The sequence below is a fragment of the Cebus imitator genome, unplaced genomic scaffold (genome assembly GCF_001604975.1).
Source record: "Cebus imitator isolate Cc_AM_T3 unplaced genomic scaffold, Cebus_imitator-1.0 Scaffold253, whole genome shotgun sequence".
NCBI classification, from domain to species: Eukaryota; Metazoa; Chordata; class Mammalia; order Primates; family Cebidae; genus Cebus; species Cebus imitator.
Window position 1 is genome coordinate 1,657,943 of NW_016107568.1, and position 7,665 is coordinate 1,665,607.

At 37.5% G+C, this 7,665-nt stretch overlaps 1 protein-coding gene across 3 annotated transcripts in view; it reads right to left on the bottom strand.

Moving 5' to 3' along the window:
- The window catches only part of GLYATL1 (glycine-N-acyltransferase like 1), a 38,349-nt gene extending 31,021 nt beyond the window's left edge, over positions 1-7,328 (bottom strand). For all 3 annotated transcript variants that reach the window (XM_017498909.2, XM_017498908.2, XM_017498906.2), the window contains exon 1: positions 7,292-7,328. The gene's annotated coding sequence lies outside the window, so the exon portion shown is untranslated. The remainder of the gene's footprint in view (positions 1-7,291) is intronic.
- Positions 7,329-7,665: the final 337 nt, after the last annotated feature.

Sequence of the window (7,665 nt, forward strand, 5' to 3'; positions counted from 1 at the left end):
GCCTGGCTAATTTTTGTATTTTAAGTATAGACAGAGTTTCACCACTTTAGTCAGGCTGGTCTCCAACTCCTGACCTCAGGTGATCCACCCACCTCAGCCTACCAATGTGCTGGGATTACAGGCATGAGCCACTGCGCCCAGCCCATTTGCATAATATAAAAGTGCAAAGGGAAGTAGCAAGTGCTGATGTAGAAACTGTAGCAGGTTTATCCAGAAGATCTAGCTAAGAAAATTGATAAAGATGGCCACACCAAACGAGACAACAAATTTCCAATGTAGATATTACTGGTTTCTATTGGAAGAAGATGCCATCTAGGACTTGCACAGCTGGAAAGGGGAAGTCAGTGCCTAACTTCAAAGCTGCAAAGGACAGGCTGACATTTTCATTAGGAGTTTGTGCAGCTGGTAACTTTAAGTTGAAGCCAATGCTCCCTTACCATTTAAAAAATCCCAGGCCCTTAAGAATTATGCTAAATATATTTTCCCTGTGCACTATAAATGGAAGAACAAAGCCTAGATTACAGCACCATCTATTTACAGCATGGTTTACTGAATATTTTAAGCCTATTGCTCAGGAAAAAAAATTATTTTTGTAATATTACTGCTCATTGACAATTCACCTATTCATTCAAGAGCTCTGATGTAGATGTACAAGGACATTAATTTTTCTTTCATGCTTGCTAACATACATTCATCTTGCAGTTCATAGATCAAGGAGTAATTTTAACTTTCAAGTCTTATTATTTAAGAAATACATTCTGTAAGGCTATGGCTGCAGTAGATTGTGATTTCTCTGATGGATCAGAGCAAAGTAAATTGAAAACCTCTGGGAAGGATTTTCCATTCCACATGCTCTTAAAAACATTCATGATTCATGGGAGGAGATGAAGATATCAACATTAACAGGAATTAGGAAGAAGTTGATTCTAATCCTTGCAGATAACTTTGAAGTGTTCAAGATTGTAATGGAGGAAGTAACTGCAGATGTGGTAGAAATAACAAGAGAACAAAAATTGGAAGTAGAACCTGAAGATCTGCAGAATTGCTGCATCTTATGATAAAACCTGAATGGATAAGACATTGCTTCTTATGGTTGAGCCACGAAAGTGGTCTCTTAAGCTGGAAACTACTCCTGGTGAAGATGCTGTGAACATTGCTGAAATTACAACACAGGATTTCTAATGTTACATGAACCTAACTGATGAAGCAGTAGCAAGGGTTGAAAGGATTGATTCCAATTTTGAATGAAGTTTTACTGTGAGTAAAATGCTACCAAACAGCATTACATACTGCAGACAAATCTTTTGTGAAAGGAAGAGTTAATCAATGCAGCAGACTTAATTGTCATCTTATTTTAAGGAATTGACTTAGCTATGTCAACCTTCAGTAAGTCCCACCCTTGTCAGCAGCCATCAACACTGAAATAAGACCTTGCGCCAGCAAAATGGTTGCAACTCTTTGAACACTCAGATGATCATTAACATTTTTTAGCATTAAAGTATTTTATTTATTTTTTATTGTACTTTAGATTCTGGGGCACATGTGCAGATCATGCAAGACTGTTGCATAGGTACATTCGTGGCAAGGTGGTTTGCCCCCATCACCTATACCTGACATTTCTCCCCCACCCTCCCTCCCACTATCCCTCCCATAGCCCCCCTCAATGGACCCCAGTGTGTGATGTTCTCCTCTTTGCATCCAAGTGTTTTCATTGTTAAACACCTGCTTATGAGTAAGACCATGCTGTGTTTGATTTTCTGTTCTTGTGTCAGTTTGCTGAGAATGATGGTTTCCAGGTTCATCCACGTCCCTGCAAAGGACACAAACTCATTGTTTTTTATGGCTGCATAGTATTCCATCGTGTATATGTGCCACACATATACTGGACTTTGTCCAATCTATCATTGATGGGCATTTGGGTTGCTTCCAGGTCATTGCTATTGTAAACGTGTGTGTGCATGTGTCTTTATAACAGAATAATTTATAGACCTTTGGGTATATACCCAGTAATGGGATTGCTGGGTCAAATGGAATTTCTATTTCTAGACCCTTGAGTAGTCACCACACTGTCTCCCACAATGGTTGAACTAATTTACACTCCCACCAACAGTGTTAAAGTGTTCCTGTTTCTCCACATCCTCTCCGGCATCTGTTGTCTCCGGATATTTTAATGATTGCCATTCTAACTGGCATGAGATGGTATCTCAATGTGGTTTTGATTTGCATTTCTCTAATGACCAGTAATGATGAGCATTTTTTCATATGTTTGTCGGCTTCATGTTTGTCTTCTTCTGAAAAGTGTCTGTTCATGTCCTTCACCCACTTTTGGATGGGTTTGTTTGTTTCTTGTCAATCTGTTTCAGTTCTTTGTAGATTCTGGATATTAGCCCTTTGTCAGATGGGTCGATTGCAAAAATTTTTTCCCATTCTGTTGGTTGCCAGTTGGCTCTAATGGTGGTTTCTTTTGCTGTCAGAAGCTCTGACATTTAATTAGGTCCCATTTGTTTATTTTGGCTTTTTGTTGCCATTTCTTTTGGTGTTTTAGTCATGAAGTCCTTGCCTATGCCTATGTCCTGAATGGTTTTGCTAGGTTTTCTTCTAGGGTTTTTATGGTGTTAGGTCTTATGTTAAAGTCCTTAATCCATCTGGAGTTAATTTCAGTGTAAGGTGTCAGGAAGGGGTCCAGTTTCTTCTTTCTGCTCATTGCTAGCCAATTTTCCCAACACTATTTATTAAACAGGGAATCCTTTCCCCATTGCTTGTTTTTGTCAGGTTTGTCAAAGATCAGATGGTTGTAGATGTGTGGTGTTGCTCCAGAGGCCTCTGTTCTGTTCCATTGGTCTATGTCTCTGTTTTGTTACCAGTACCATGCTGTTTTGATTAATATTGCCTTGTAGTATAGCTTGAAGTCCAGCAGCGTGATGCCGCCAGCTGTGTTCTTTTTATTTAGGATTGTCTTTGCTATGTAGGCTCTCTCTTGGTTCCATATGAAATTTAAGGTAGTTTTTTCCAATTCTGTGAAGAAGGTCATTGGTAGTTTGATGGGGATAACATTAAATCTATAAATTACTTTGGAAAGTATGGCCATTTTCACGACATTGTTTCTTCCTAATCATGAGCATGGAATGTTTTTCCATCTGTTTGTGTCCTCTCTTATTTCCTGAGCAGCGGTTTGTAGTTCTCCTTGAAGAGGTCCTTTACCTCCTTTGTTAGTTGTATTCCCAGGTATTTTATTTTTCTTGAAACAATTGTGAATGGGAGTTCTTTCTTGATTTGGCTCTCTGTTTGTCTGTTATTGGGGTATAGGAATGCTTGTGATTTCTCACATTGATTTTGTATCCTGAGACTTTGCTGAAGTTATTTATCAGTGTCAGGAGAGTTTGGGCTAAGCTGATAAGGTCTTCTAAATATACAGTCATGTCATCTGCAAATAGAGACAATTCGACTCCCTCCTTTCCTAATTGAATACCTTTATTTCTTTTTCTTGCCTGACTGCTCTGGCTAAAACTTCCAGTACTATATTGAATAAGAGTGGAGAGAGGGCATTCTTGTCTAATGCTAGATTTCAAAGGGACAGCTTCCAGTTTTTGCCCATTTAGTATATTGGCATTGGGTTTGTTGTAAATAGCTTTTATTATTTTGTGATATGTTCCATTGATACCTAGTTTATTGAGTTTTTAGCCTAAAGGGCTGTTGAATTTTGTTGAAGGCCTTCTCTGCATCTATTGAGATAATCATGTGGTTTTTGTCTTTGATTCTATTTATGTGGTGGATTATGTTTATGGACTTGTGTTTGTTGAACTAGGCTTGCATCTCCTGGATGAAGCCTACTTGATCCTGTTGGATAAGCTTTTTGATGTGCTGTTGCAATCGGTTTGCCAGTATTTCATTGAAGATTTTTGCATCTATGTTCATCATGGAGACTGACCTGAAGTTTTCTTTTCTTGTTGAATTTCTGCTGGGTTTTGGTATCAGGATGGTGTTGGTCTCATAAATGAGTTAGGAAGGATTCTCTCTTTTTGTATCATTTGAAATAGATTCAGAAGGGCTGGTACCAGCTCCCCATTGTACGTCTGGTAAAATTCAGCTGTGAACCCATCTGGACCTGGACTTTTTTTGGTTGGTAGGCTATTAATTGCTGCCTCAACTTCAGCCCTTGTTATTGGTCTATTCAGGGTTTCAACTTCTTCCTGGTTTAGTTTTGGGAGGGTGCAAGTGTCCATAAATTTATCCATTTCTTCCAGGTTTACTGGTTTATGTGCATAGAGTTGTTTGTAGTAATCTCGGATGATAGTTTGTCTTTCTGTGGGATTGGTGGTGATATCACCTTTATCATTTTTATTGCATCTATTTGTTTATTCTCTCTTTTCCTTTTTATTAATCTGGCTAGTGGTCTGTGTATTTTGTTGATCTTTTTGAAAAACCAGCTCCTGGATTTATTGATTTTTTGAAGGTTTTTCTGTGTCTCTATCTCCTTCAGTTCTGCTCTGATCTTAGTTATTTCTTGTCTTCTGCTAGCTTTTGAGTTTTTTTGAGCTTGCTCCTCTAGCTCTTTCAGTTTTGATGATAGGGTGTCGATTTTAGGTCTTTCCTTGTTTCTCATGTGGGCATTTATTGCTGTACATTTTCCTCTAGTCATTGCTTTAAATGTATTCCAAAAATTCTGGTATGTTGTGTCCTTGTTCTTTTTGGTTTGGAAGAACTTCTTTGTTTCTACCCTCATTTCATTGTTTATCCAGTCAACATTCAGGAGCCAGTTGTTCAATTTCTATGAAGTTTTGTGGTTTTGAGTTAGTTTCTTAATCCTGAGATGTAATTTGATTGCACTGTCATTGTGAGAAACTGTTGGTTATGATTTCCATTTTTGTTTTTTTTTTCATTTGCTGAGGAGTGATTTAATTCCAATTATGTGGTCAACTTTAGAGTAAGTGCAATGTGGTGTTGAGAAGAATGTATATCTGTGACTGTGGGGTGGAGAGTTCTGTAGATGTCTATTAGGTCCACCTGTTCCAGTTCTGCATTCAAGTCCTGGATATCCTTGTTGATTTTCTGTCTCGTTGATCTGTCTAATGTTGACAGTGGAGTGTTAAAGTCTCCCACTATTATTGTGTGGGAGTCTAAGTCTCTTGTAGGTCATTATAAGAATGCCCTCTCTTACCACTCCTATTCAACATAGTATTGGATGTTCTAGCCAGGGCAATAAAGCAAGAAAAAGAAATAAAGGATATTCATTAGGAAAAGAAGAAGTCAAATTGTCTCTGTTTGCAGATGACATGCTGTATATTTACAAGACCCCATCGTCTTCGTCCAAAGTCTTCTTAAGCTGATAAGCAACTTCAACAAAGTCAAAGGATACAAAATCAATGTGCAAAAATCACAAGCATTCCTGTACACCAGTAATAGACAAAGAAAGAATCAAATAATGAGTGAACTCTCGTTCACAATTGCTGCAAAAAGAATAAAACACCTAGGAATACAACTAACAAGGAATGTGAAGGACTTCTTCAAGGAGAACTACAAGCCACTGCTCAAGGAAATAAGAGAAAATACAAACAGATGGAAAAACATTCCATGCTCATATTTAGGAAGAATCAACATCATGAAAATGGCAATACTTCCCAAAGTAATTTATACATTCAATGCTATCCCCATCAAGCTACCATTAACTTTCTTCTCAGAATTGGAAAAAACCACCTTAGACTTCATGTCAAACCAAAAAAGAGCCTGCATAGCCAAGTAAATCCTAAGGAAAAAAAAATGCTGGGGGCATCACACTACCTGACTTCAAACTATACTACAAGACTACAGTAATCAAAAGAGCATGGTATTGGTACCAAAACTGAGATATAGACCAATGGAACAGAACAGAGGCCTCAGAAATAATGCCACACATTTACAACTATCTGATCTTTGACAAGCCTGACAAAAACAAGCAATGGGGAAATGATTCCCTATTTAATAAATGGTGTTGGGAAAACTGGCTAGCCATGTGCAGAAAGCTGAATCTGTATCACTTCTTTTACACCTTATACAAAAATTAACTGCAGATGGATTAAATATTTAAACATAAGTCCTAACACTATAAAAACCCTAGAAGAAAACCTAGGTAATACCATTCAAGACACAGGCATGGGCAAGGATTTCATGACTAAAACACCAAAGGCAATGGCAACAAAAACCAAAATAGACAAATGAGACCTAATTAAATCTAAGAGCTTCTGTACAGCAAAAGAAACAATCATTAGAGTGAACAGGCAACCAAAAGAATGGGAAAAAATTTTGCAATCTACCCATCTGACAAAGGACTAATATCCAGAATCTACAAGGAACTTAAGCAAATTTACAAGAAAAAAACAAACAACCGCATCAAAAAGTGGACAAAGGGTATGAACAGACACTTCTCAAAAGAACCACATTTATTCAGCCAACAAACACATAGAAAAAAGCTCATCATCACTGGTTTATTAGAGAAACGCAAATCAAAACCACATTGAGATACCAACTCATGCCAGTTAGAATGGTGATCCTTAAAAAATCAGGAGACAACAGATGCTGGAGAGCATGTGGAGAAATAGGAATGCTTTTACACTGTTGGTGGGAGGGTAAGTAAGTTCAACCATTGTGGAAGACAGTGTGGTGATTTCTCAAGGATCTAGATATAGAAATACCATTTGACCCAGAAATCTCATTACTGGGTATATACCCAAAGGATTATAAAGCATTCTATTATAAAGACACATGCACATGTATGTTTATTGCAGCACTATTTACAATAGCAAAGACTTGGAACCAACCCAAATGCCCATCAATGATAGACAGGATACAGAAAATGTGGCAAATATACACCATGGAATACTATGAAGCTATAAAAAAGGATGAGTCCATGTCATGGATAATGCTGGGCATGGATAATGCTGGAAATCATAATTCTCAGCAAACTGACATAAGAACAGAAAACCAAACACCACATGTCCTCACTCATAAGTGGGTGTTGAACAATGAGAACACATGGACACAGAGAGGGGAACATCACACACCAGGGCCTGTCAGGGGGTGGAGGAGTAGGGGAGTGATGACAGGGGTTGGGGGGATAAAGGAGGAATAGCATTAGGAGAAATACTTAATGGAGATGACGGAGTCATGGATGCAGCAAACCACCATGGCACATGTATACTTATGTAACAAACCCGCATGTTCTGCACATGTACTCCAGAATTTAAAGTATAAAAAATTAAAAATAATAAAATAACTTTTATGTGCACTGTGAAACCATAAACTTCATGTGACTTACTTTACTGAAATATTCACTTTATTGTGGTGATCTGGAACTGAACCCTCAATATCTCTGAGGTATACCTGTAAGTTAAAGAGATATCAGCATTTGCATGTACTCTGTAGAATTATTAACAATATCCAAGACATAGAATCAACCTAAGTGTCTATCAACAGATTTATGAACATTAAAAATGTGGTATATATGCACAATAAAATACTATTTAGCTTTTAAAAAGAAGGAAATTCTGTCATTTGAAACAACATAGATGAACTTGGAGTACATTGCATTAAGTGAAATAAACAGGCACAGAAGAATGAATACCACATTATCTAACTTATATGTGAAATCTGAAAAAGTTAAATTCATAGAATCAGAGAGTATAATGGTGG